Source organism: Tachypleus tridentatus, chromosome 9 (assembly GCF_004210375.1).
Source record: "Tachypleus tridentatus isolate NWPU-2018 chromosome 9, ASM421037v1, whole genome shotgun sequence".
Classification (NCBI taxonomy): Eukaryota; Metazoa; Arthropoda; class Merostomata; order Xiphosura; family Limulidae; genus Tachypleus; species Tachypleus tridentatus.
In genome coordinates, this window is record NC_134833.1 from 84,800,598 (window position 1) to 84,812,832 (window position 12,235).

Consider the following 12,235-nt stretch of genomic DNA (forward strand, 5'->3'; position numbering starts at 1 on the left):
CTACGGTTAACGAAAACCAGTTGTTAGCAAGTACAAGTCCGCAGACATATCGCTATGCCTCTGGGAGGCTTTTGTGAAAGACGGTATACAATATAAAGGTGTGTTGTGTTGTTTTGACAATACTAGTTATATTCCCCTAAAGCAAGTAAGGTTGGAGTTAATATTTCTTAATTATGACACAGAAATACTCAAATTATAAACGTGTTACATCACATTTAGGGCATCATATAACGGTAACAAGTGTATCTAAAACGGGCAATTCCTAGCCAAAAATCTTGTACATTAAAAAATTTGATTTATTAACCACGTTTTGGTGCCAGGTTTCATGTACAATGATTAAAGTAATTTAATTAAATTTCGAACGTGAAAAGGTCGTGATATACGCACTTTAACCTACCTTTATCTACTGGGTTAATCTTTTAACCATGGAAGGTTTTTTTCCTGCCATAATTATACGGACAGAGATGATAAAAGTGTCAACTTACTCCATTGTAGAAACAGGGGTTTTGTTAAATGTCTTTGTGCACTTACTGAAGTAATAATTATTTTGAATATGACAAAGCAAAATAAATGTCTAGCAAAAGACACGTTTACTTAAAGCTGTCGTAACTTTAACAGTTTGAAATTTGATATTTAGAGATTCACCAGAACTGGCAATACTTTATAATAATGATTCAATTCATGGCCACTCTGATTTGAGTGATCCAGTTTTAAATAGATGTAACATGGAAGGAGCAAGGTCAGATGCAAATTAACAAATTCTCTTTGAATAAACCTCAAGAAATCAGATGCTATTGTACTTTCCAGTATATACGTTAAATTGTGAAACTTGTTCCCCATGCCCTTTACTGTAGCCAGCTTTTACCTAGCTGTCAATAGAAAAAAAATGCAATGTTAGATGCTAAATTCCCTTATACTCAAATACAACTGCGTTTAAGTTTATACATTATTAAAAGTTAAGGTCCTCTATGTAAAATATATGCACTTTCTTGGTTTGTTTTTTGAATTTCGCTCAAAGCTACTCGAGGTCTATCTTATCTGCGCTAACCGTCCCTAATTTAGCAGTGTAAGACTTGAGGGAAGGCAGCTAGTCATCACCACCCACCGCCAACTCTTGGGCTACTCTTTTACCAACGAATAGTGGGATTGACCGTCACATTATAATGCTCCCACAGCTGAAAGGGCGAGTATGTTTGGTGTGACCGGGATTCGAACCCACGACCCTCGGATGACGAGTCGAACGCCTAACCTCACTTGGCCATGCCTGGCTTTGCACTTTTCGGCATGTTTATTTAATTTTGATTTGGTTCAGTGAATGACTTAGTAATTTAACTTGTGTTAACTTTTTGTCTTCTATATATTGCAATTGCTATTATTTACTTGTTACGTTTACTGCAGTTATCTATTTTAAAAGTTTTAAACAAGTTATAGAGGCTCATCTGTAAACTTGGAAAATATACCTTACAATGGGCCTTCATTTAGCCAATAAAAATAACTTTCGATCATATAAACAGCTCCATAAATGCCATAACTTTGAATTGTATGTACTTGCTTATATTTCCCTGTAAATAAATGTGGTGGACTCTAACACACTATGTTTTCAAGTATGGGTATATAATCTTGAACACTTGCTGTCATGTGAACCACATGCCAGAATACAACGTATTCAGTAAAGATATCATCTACAGCAAAGCTGTTTGGAAAATAGTATGTTATCCTATCGAAGAATTGGATCTTCGAGAGCAAAAATAACTTTCATGCATTTAAAAGTCCATTGATTGTCATTATGCATATTACCAAACATGATTACATCATTATAGCTCTAAGCCACTTTTAGGCTCTTTCAGTAATTAAAACTGCTGTATAAAATGTAAAAATATATACTGAGAATACTTTTAATAACCATATAACCATTTTAATATAATGGAAAAAAAAAACCAACAGAAAATTACACATTCAGGAATAAGTGTTATTCAACAGTAATGACAGTACAAAAGGGTGGAGGGGGTGTCATAACTTTGCTAAGATTTGGAAACATTCACCCAAAATCTTAAACTGTATCGTCTTAAAGATTCTGCTCTTTAGACCTAAGACAAGACAAGGTAAAAGGAGTCAAACAAGGAAGATCAGCCCCTTATATAGAAAACTTCTTCTTGGGCAAAAGTTAACCAGAATGTAATATCTCTGTAGAAATTATTATATGAGGAAAATAACAATATTCCAGGATTTTAATTCCATGACAGAATACAGACCTGGAAAGTAATGTTGAACCACTAATAGCACTTCAAATATACCAATCAAAAAATATATTAATTCACCAGAAATTTTTCTCCAACACACAATGTATTCCACTTGCTGCAGTAAGATTATGAAAAACATTACAAGGTACATAAAAAATACAGTTATTAAGCAGGTACATCCCTCATAAAAAATATCTTATTTTTGAAAACAAAGATATATTGCTTGTAAGACTGAAAAATTTGCTAGTCAAAGACATAACAGCTGAGATACAAAAAGAGAAAAAAAAAACATTTATACATTGAAAGGGAAAAACAAATAAAAGCTTACAAGTAAACTGTAAACCAGAAAGATATTTATGTAACATTTTTCTGCAGAAGGAAACCCACTAGAATACTGCTTCTACAATGTATCAAAGTGTTGAGTAATGAGAAAAATTCAATTTGAGCCTCCTAAAACTTCATGTCAAATACACAAAAAAACTATAAAGTGAAAAACAAACTTCATTTCCACTGTAACCTGATAAAAAACATGCAAATTATGTCATAAACAACCTTTTATGTCCTCAGCATGCAACTTGTGTCTTATGCTTAAACAGACTCAACCTTGTCATTTTCCACCCTCTATTTATGTTACACCAACTACAACATTACATTACTACATACATGTTGAGAAATGGCTCTTTCCATTAAATGAGGCAGGTGATAAAAGAGTTTAATGAGACACACACACAAAATCTATGTTGTGGATCTTGGAAAGAGATCTCATTTATCATAAGAATATGACAATACTTGAAGAAACGCATATAGCTGTATTATATTACTACCGCATTGCATACATTACCTTCAATAATATATCACATAATTCCATAAGTAATGTCTGAAAATTTAATACAGAAAGTGCATCATCATTTCTGTCTTCGTAGAAGGCTTCAATGAAGAAAGTATGTAGTAGGACGTGTATAAAAATGTTCTGACAAATAAAAGAAACTAACCCAACTCCACTTTCACAGATCATTAATGAAATAAACTTTAATGAAAATGGATGTGTCCAAGGAGCACTTTAGGCACACAATGCTTTAGGAGTTTAAAAAAGGCAACAGTGCAGCAAAAACTACACTTTATGAAAGAGAATGTCAAAAGTGGTTTCAGAAGTTCACATTAGGTGATTACAGCTTAAGTGATGTGCCACGTTCAGGTCACCCTGCTGACTTTAATGATGACTTGCTGCTGGCTGCACTTAATGAAGATTGTGCTGTAACAGTTAAAGAACTAGCACAGAAGCTTAATTCAACCCATTCAACAGTTCACCATCATCTGCAACAGCTTGAAAAAGTGTCAAAACTTGGAAAATGGGTCCCCCATGATTTAACAGAAGCCAACATTAGAGCAAGAGTGGACATGTGCACTTCTCTGCATTCTCGTGAACACAACTCACCTTTTTTTGGACTAGCATGACCAGAGATGAAAAATGGATATTTTATAAACATGGCACCACAGACAATGGCTCAGTGCAGGTAAACTGGCTAAAGTACAGCCCAAAATGGGCCTCCACCCTAAGAAAGTCTTGTTAAGCATTTTGTGGGATATTGTTGGTGCAATCCACTTTGATTTGCTACCACTCAATGTAACAATTACATCAGACTTCTATTGTTAACAGTTAGAGCACTTGAATGTTGCAAGTAAAGAGGCCTGCTTTGATCAATCATAAAGGTGTTGTGTTACACTAGGATAATGCGTGGCCCCATACAGTAAGGATCACACTGCAAAGATTGAAGAGCCAGACTGAGAAAAATTTCCACATCCACCTTATTCTTCAGACCATCCCATCTGATTATTATCTATTCTGAAGTTCGCAGAACTATGTTGATAGAAAAAAGCTTGGAACACATGAAGACGTAAAACTACCCTCTCAACATTCTTTTCTTCCAAACCTCAAGAATTTTATAGTAGTGGCATTCAGAAGCTTGTGAAGTAATTGAGGCTTGAGAAGGAAGGAAGGAAGTAATTAATAATAATGGAACATACATTACTGATTATGACATTAACAGCATTTGAAATCTCTTCTCTTTTTCTGAACCTAAAATCCTACATTACTTAAAGGATGACCCGATACACAGAAATCTTTCATATGTCTGCCAAGCCCCAAAAACTACACAATGCATAGAAATGTGTGTATATAAACAGATTCCCCCATTAAATTCTAAATTGTTTTGAATACAAAATGTTCGATAGCCATACATTCTTTTAGGAACAATGGAATTGCTTTGGTTGACACAGCCATGCCAATCATGTATTATAACAAATGTACCAGCACAGTTCACATCTCTGATGAATTAAAAAGATCCGTGAGGGTTTTGGTGTAGTTTTGTATTTTTATATAATATTTGTAAAAATATTACACATCTGACCTAAAACAATTAAAAAATACTACAAATGAATGTCAAAACAATGTTGTAAGTTGGAAATACAAAATATAAGATTAAAATATCTATAAATATGTGGCAAATAAGAAAACTTCTGTAATATTTTTCACATTTTATTTGATCTCACCTCAGATTTTTTTCATTATTAATTGCTCCAGGAGGTCTTTAACATAATAGACAAAAAATGTAATTTAACTGTTTTCTGATGAACCAGTAATATGTTCAGAGCCACCTTATAAAAATATTTTGTTGATACAAATTTGATTTTTAAACAGTATTAAAAGCATAAAACTATTTTAGATTTCCAGACACATACAATTTCAAAATCCAACATAAAAAAAACTGCAGAAAAACTGCTCCTTTCATTTAAATACAGAAAAACACAGCCTGGTTACCAAGTGTGCTTTTGTTTAAATAGGTGGTCTGAACCCCCTGGTGGTAATAGGAGTGGAGATTGAGGCAAGAAAATGTCATGATCACAGAGATGAACTATTTTAGTCTTCTTCCTCAGATTCTGTAAATACAGAAAATAACAATTACTAAAGAATTATAACTCTTATAAAACTTAAATGAGAAATATTTTATTTCTCCATAATTATTCTACTCATTTACTCATCATAATTTCAATATCAGGTCCTCATTTTCAATCCAGAACTCTCCCTTTCATGAAGGTGAACATTTAAACCCCCACCAGGTAGCTACAATTTAAACAGAGAATAATTTTTATCATAAAAACATTTCTCTATCCAGTAATATACTTGGCACAAATAACACTATGTAACAAAATGTTTACTTGTTCCTGGGCAGAAAGTGTTATTTCCCAATTGCTTATGCCTAAAGTAAATGGAAAAAGACCTATTTTCTCTTCAAACTTTGCTTTTGTGACGTGGAAGCATATAATGAAAACATGATAGGAGAGTGTATTTGGGGCTAATATGTGAAAGTGATTTACATTAGTCACAAATCTTGAAAAACTAGTCACTTCTAAACATTTTTGTATAACTTTAGTGTAAATACATGCAAATTTGAATCATGTTGTTTCATTCAGACCTAATGCAAATGAAAACGTGCAAATTTGCCCATTTTTACAAAGAAAATAAGTTAGTTTCTAAATTTTGTTATCCAGGTCACAAAAGGAATGATTAAAAGGAATAATGACCATTTTCTGTACTTTTACAGCATAAGTTATTAAGAAATAACATACTATCCAGGAACAACATTTGTGTTACATAATGTAGTTTATTTTTCATTTATTCCACAACTTTAAAACATTCATGTACCAAACATATTAAATATTTTAAGTAAAAAAGTGCCATGATTTATGATTTACATCTCAATGCTGCTAAAACAAGCTCAATGGCTTTGGGCAAGATATAAAAATATTCATTGTGGTGGTTGTTGACTAGTGATCTTCCATCTCGTACACCACTTCAAAATCAAGATCAGCCAAGCATAAATAGCTCTTATTTAAATAAAAAAACAAAACCAAACTAAGAAGAAAAAATACTTTTCAAGTAGCTTAATCCTATCTGGTTAAGAACATGAAGAAACTTTCCTTGAAATAAGTATTTACAAAAAAGATTCAAAGACCTCTGTTGCAACTTCTTAAATCTTTACCAACATTCTGAGAACACGATTCAACCTTACAATATTTTGTCATATTCTTTTCAACAGCATTCTGTACAGGACCTCTCATTTATATGCATCTCTGATTCCAGTTTAACTCTTTCAACAAAACAAAAATGACTTTAACTCATCAAGCAGAATATATACATACAAAAAAACATTTAAAAGTTGTGAGAGAAAGACTGAAACACAGGTCAAGAAGTTTGGGGAGCTCTTAGGTTTGAATAAATCATGTCACCTGAAAATAAAAAGCTCTATGAAACAGTAATCTAAATTAATATTTTTAAAATGTTCATACCGGAACTGCAAGTGCAATATCAAGATGGTGTTAAGAGATACTGAACTGACTGAACAGTCACTTGAAAATTAGCATTGACATGCTTGGAACCATTCAAAATTAGTATATATATATATTTTCATAAATTTTACAATGGAACTTACCAGCAGACTCTTAGAACTGTTTATAAAACTGATAAGAGCAAGAAAACAGTTATTCAAAACAATGCATAAAACACTACTAATGTTGAGTTTTTTTTACACTTTAAGGTAATTTACTAATTGGTAAATATTTCTGTTTTAACATTAATTGTATTGATACCTTAGTTACATATTTACCGTTTCTTTTATGGTAAACATTGCTCCGTGAATACCTTGTTTTAACCCTTAAATAAGCAATATAGCATTCCAAAAACTTAGGACATTGAAATATGATTACAAATAAACTACACAATAATCACTACTATTTATCAAATTCTTTCTTTCTTTCTTACCCACTAATTAAGTCTCCACCTATGTGCAAAACATGAATTAAATAAAAGATACTCTCGTATAATCAATACTTGGAATATATCCTGTAAAGTATTAAGTGATCTCCATGTACTCTTCAGTAATTGTAAGTTTATAAGTATATCATCAAGCAACTCCACAAATACATATGTGGTTAGTGGTACAGATATTTGTTTTGTGTCTTATCTACCAACATCATTTAGATGTATTGCTCAACATCTAGTTTTGAAGAATCTACACTCAGAGTAATCATAATATTATGTACAGTGCAGGTACTTACACCTTACGTGATGGTTCCACAATGTTCATTTTCTAGTTACTAAAGGTTCATATCACACTTCTCTGTAGTAGAAAAATTGTAATCACTACAACAGTCTTTCTTTTCTCACTACTTGTTTTAGAAATGTCATTGCCTATGAAATCGACAGTAAAATGCTCTAATCCTGTTCAAAAGGTTTTAGCTCTATAAAAGGACACAATTATTTTTCACCAAATACCATAGACAAAAAGTCAGTAGTGGCATTACCAAATTTCTGTACATGTAATATAGCCTAAGTTCATGGACCTGAGTGTCAATAACTCATAGTTTACAGAAGTAGCAAAAAATTAAATTTAATGAAAAAGAAATTTGGTAATGCCACTACTGACTTTTTGTCTATAGTATTTGGTGAAAGATAATAGTGTTCTTTTATAGAGCTAAAACCTTTTGAACAGGATTACAGCATTACTGACATTACCAAATTTTTTGTACTTGTAAAATAGCCTAAGCTCATGGACCTGAGTGTCAATAACTAATAGTTTACAGAAGTAGCAAAAAATTATATTTAATGAAAAAGAAATTTCACATACTTTGAATGTTTCTCCCTCTCTCTTATTATAAAACACTGTTCATACTATCCAGTTTGAAGAAATTAATTTTCAGCTTACAATATAAATCTTCCCATTCTTCACTAAATCCTTTCTCTTTACCTTAGCAATAAATTATGCATACTCCTAAAATGTTGTACAATGCTCCCCACTTATTATGCGGGTTTTGAAAGAGGCACAGCATTATAATACCTCCCACGGTATAACTGAAGAAGTGGTTGTTTTACCCAATACAGTATGGACATACAACATTTTTAATTTTCTAAATTTTTTTTAATTGCTATAAATCACAAAAATACATAAAAATATGTATTGAAATTAGTGTGAAGTCAGTACATGGAATCTTTTTGGTTAAATAATGCCAAAGAGTTTTTGTAATTATTTGCAAGAGGATTTTTTTCTGCAAGATTATTTTTTTCAGATGTTAACTACAAAAGTATCACTTCTTCAACTCAAAATCCTGTTGTGCCTCCAGTCACATCATTGCACTGTCTAAGCCTTTTGGTGCTTCCTGTGTAACAGGACAATCAGAAGAGTTCTCATCTTGATTGTCCAACTCTTGGACACTTCCCTTTGGCCATCTTCTCCTTGATGGCACTTGTCTAATAAAAACATTGATTCTTTACTGTCAATAAACCTGCTGTTTAGTCATATTCTCCATGTGTTAAAGGTCCCAAAGATATCCCTAACAGCCCAAAAATCTCATTATGCTGTCATTGAAGTAAGCCTATTTTATACCCTGTTGCCATTCTCTTCTTGAATCATCTGATCTTCTGTTTGAAAAAAATGACATTCTCACAACAAATTTGGATGGTGTCTTTTGAAATAAAGTTCAATGCACGACCAGCTTTGTATGCTACTTCCTTCAAAGTTAGTTGTTTTTGAAATTCAGGAATTTCATTTCTGTTGACACCAAAGTAAACAATAGCTCCCACCTGTAGTTTACTCTGAGAGCACGGATGACTCCTTGATCAAAGAGCTGGGATTATGACTGAGGTATTGTTTGGAAATACAGAACCTTAAACTTATCATTCTTCAATATGAGACTGTCAGGAAGTGGGTGAGCCAGACAGTTATCTGAAAGCAACAATACCTTCAGTACTGGGTGTGTCTGTTTTCAAATGCTGGTGCACTAATGGAACAAAAGGTCATGCAACCAAGTCAAATACATGTTTGCAGACATCCAAGCATTTAAACTGCTCTTGTGTTCTACAGAATATTTTGTTTCTTTTTTACATTTACAAATTTAAAGCATTGTGGACTCTTACTTTTCCCAACATACAAAGATAGCAGCTTAAGTGTTCATACTTTATTTAAACAAAACAAAAGCATAATCTGCATGACTCTGACCTGACTTAACAGCAAGCCTGCTTTGTTCAGAACTCATTTCAGTAATCTGTTAATGAAACACTAAGACACCACTAAAGACTAAACTAAAGTCAAGAAAAGCATTCAGCAGAAAGTTCCTTACAGGGCAAGTCCAAAATAAAATGTAGGGAAAGGAACAAAGATCTTTATATGCAAAAACGGCTCGTTTGGGCTGAGAAAACACTTTACATAGAAGAGCGAACAACGTTTCGACCTTCTTCGGTCATCGTCAGTTCTTCTGACGATTGGTCTTCTGACGAAGGTCTTCTGACCTTCTTCGGTCAGTTACCTCTTTCTTTGTGAACCTGACGATGACCGAAGAAGGTCGAAACGTTGTTCGCTCTTCTATGTAAAGTGTTTTCTCAGCCCAAACGAGCCGTTTTTGCATATAAATTTCTCAACAAGTGGGTTTCTCGTCATCACTGATTATTGGAACAAAGATCTGTAGTATATCCCAATCTACAATATGAGTGATGGTGTTATAACCAGGGAGCCCTGTATATATATTCATATACACATGAAAGAACTGCTGTATCTAAGGCTACAAAAGTATCTACATACAATTATCAAACCTATCCATATACAAAAGCAAGCTTTTGAAAACATAACAGGTAACTGAAATACACATGAACTCACAAATGTGTTGTCTAAAAACAACAGACAGCCTCAAGCTGTAAAAAAAAGAAAAGAAAAAAACTTTGAGATACAACTTCCATTTCAAACAGTATGTTAGAATTCATTATTTTGTTCCAAGTAACTACGTATGAAGCTTTAACATTTCATAAATGGTAAATAATAACTGAGCATCCATATTTGCTTCAAAGAAGTATGTAAAACAAACCTTCTTCTGCATTTTGAAGCCACTCCACAAACTTCTTCATCTGTTCTAAAAATACTGTTTTGCCCTTGGAGGAGTGGGCTTCCTTGTACCACTTCAAAATGACATCTTCACTCAAAACATCAGCTATAAATATACACAAGTATCATTAACTTACACCCTCTAACAATAAGAAATAAAATGTAAATTAACAAGATATAAACAATCTTACATGTTCTTGGATTTGTATTAGTAATAAATATTTATTTTTTTATTTTAGTGTTACCTTTGACATATGATGGATTAAATAAACACATGGAGATCTCATTTTGTAATTTAATGTACCATGACAATTGTATCCACACAGGGGCAGGGGCATAGTTTTTACACCCGATGGGGGGATGATTTTTGTAACCACTTATGTAGACTGTTCAATTTGCAAACTGGTAATCTCTGATTACGTGAACCTGAAAGCTGTAGACATGCAGTAACAGAGTAATCTTCTTGCCACGATACTTGCATGTATACGTAGGCCTACTGACTAACACTTAAGAACTATCGCTTAGATCGAAAACCTTAGAAGCACGCCTATATTAAAGATGTACATTTTGGCTACTGAAAAAGCCTACATCTAGGCCTAATTATGTAATTCGATTGGAAAGAACATGAGAATCACAAGAACAAACACATAATTTGTAGGCCTGTGACTCAATAAAACAATTCAACAGACCAAACTGTAGGGGGAATGATTGTATACACCATACCCCCCCCCCCACCTAAAATGAAGGGGGAATGTATACTGCCCATCCACCCAGAATCTATGCCCCTGTATCTACAAATCAAGTCAAAAGCAGAGTACCAAAAATTCAAGGAATGAGACTTGTTATTTTAAATATGAAATGCATGATACAGATTAAAAATGTAACATATAACCACGATACCTTCTAAAACAGTGCTAGCTCTATGGCCCATACATACCTATATCATATAATCATTTAACATGAACATTAACACAGCATGTTTATTTGTAGTAATATAAATTGTTTATATATATTACCCTTCCAACTAATAATACTACAATTAAATGTAAGTCAACAATACCAAAGAACACCAAGTACTCAAAAAGAAAGTTATAGAAATAATAACAACCAAACTACTCTGAAAACTGTGAGGGTAAACATTAGAAACAAAATGTTTGTTTGATCACAACAGGTTAGATTTAAATAATACACACACGCCACACACACATATATATTGAAAATGTTGATTATGTGGGAAGCCAGGTATCAAAACAAAGTATTAAAGCTTTAAAGAATCAAAACAATTGCGCTTGTAGAAAAAAATGTATATTAACAAAATATTATACTCGTGCAAAAAAGCCCAACAAAGTATTAAAATTGGGTTCATACACTTTTCAGATAAAAATATCAGAGTAATTTCTCACAGTTATGAAAAATTTCCACATACAGAAGTCATTAAATTTACACAGCAGCCACATTAACATAACATATTGTACCATGTAAAAATTACTTGAAGTTACTTTACTTCCAATAATTAGTGTAACATCAGTTACAGTTATCAGTAAATCTCACAACTGGTATGTTTTTTTTTGTGTTTTTTTTTTTTTGTTTTACAAATAAATTAAGAAATGGCATTTTAATTATGCATTTTTTATTTATAATTATTGTTAATGCAAGATTTTCATTTTTACCAAGTTGACTATGAATCCACGTGTTTGTAAGGTATAGTGCAGTAACTGATGTTTGAGCAGATAAATTATCTAATAAGTAATACTACCAATACAATCAAATATGATAGCTCATGCACAATATCAGTACTTATAGATCCCTAACTTTCAATTATATACAGTTGATCCTTCTGTAGTACTTGCAGCTGTCACTGGTATACAAAGTATATAACAAATTAAAGTGTACACCAAAACATTAGCATGGGAAGTCATTTTTCAAGCACTTTTTCAAATGCCTAAAAATCATATTACAAGTATCACTGCTTTTTAATTAATATCAATTTATTTTTTTACTTTTTAACAAACCATTCCATAAAACAATGTGTTTTTTTAATCCTCTACTTGCTTTTCGATAAAAGAT

The 12,235-nt window shown here is 32.5% G+C and overlaps 1 pseudogene across 1 annotated transcript in view; it reads right to left on the reverse strand.

The window, feature by feature from the left end:
• Positions 1-4,763: 4,763 nt before the first annotated feature.
• The window catches only part of LOC143225655 (eIF5-mimic protein 2-like), a 36,970-nt pseudogene continuing 29,498 nt past the window's right edge, over positions 4,764-12,235 (reverse strand). The window contains exons 12-14 of the transcript XR_013013975.1: positions 10,152-10,274; positions 7,356-7,417; positions 4,764-5,177 (exon numbers count right to left, since the gene is read on the reverse strand). The product of XR_013013975.1 is annotated as an eIF5-mimic protein 2-like (transcript). The remainder of the gene's footprint in view (positions 5,178-7,355; positions 7,418-10,151; positions 10,275-12,235) is intronic.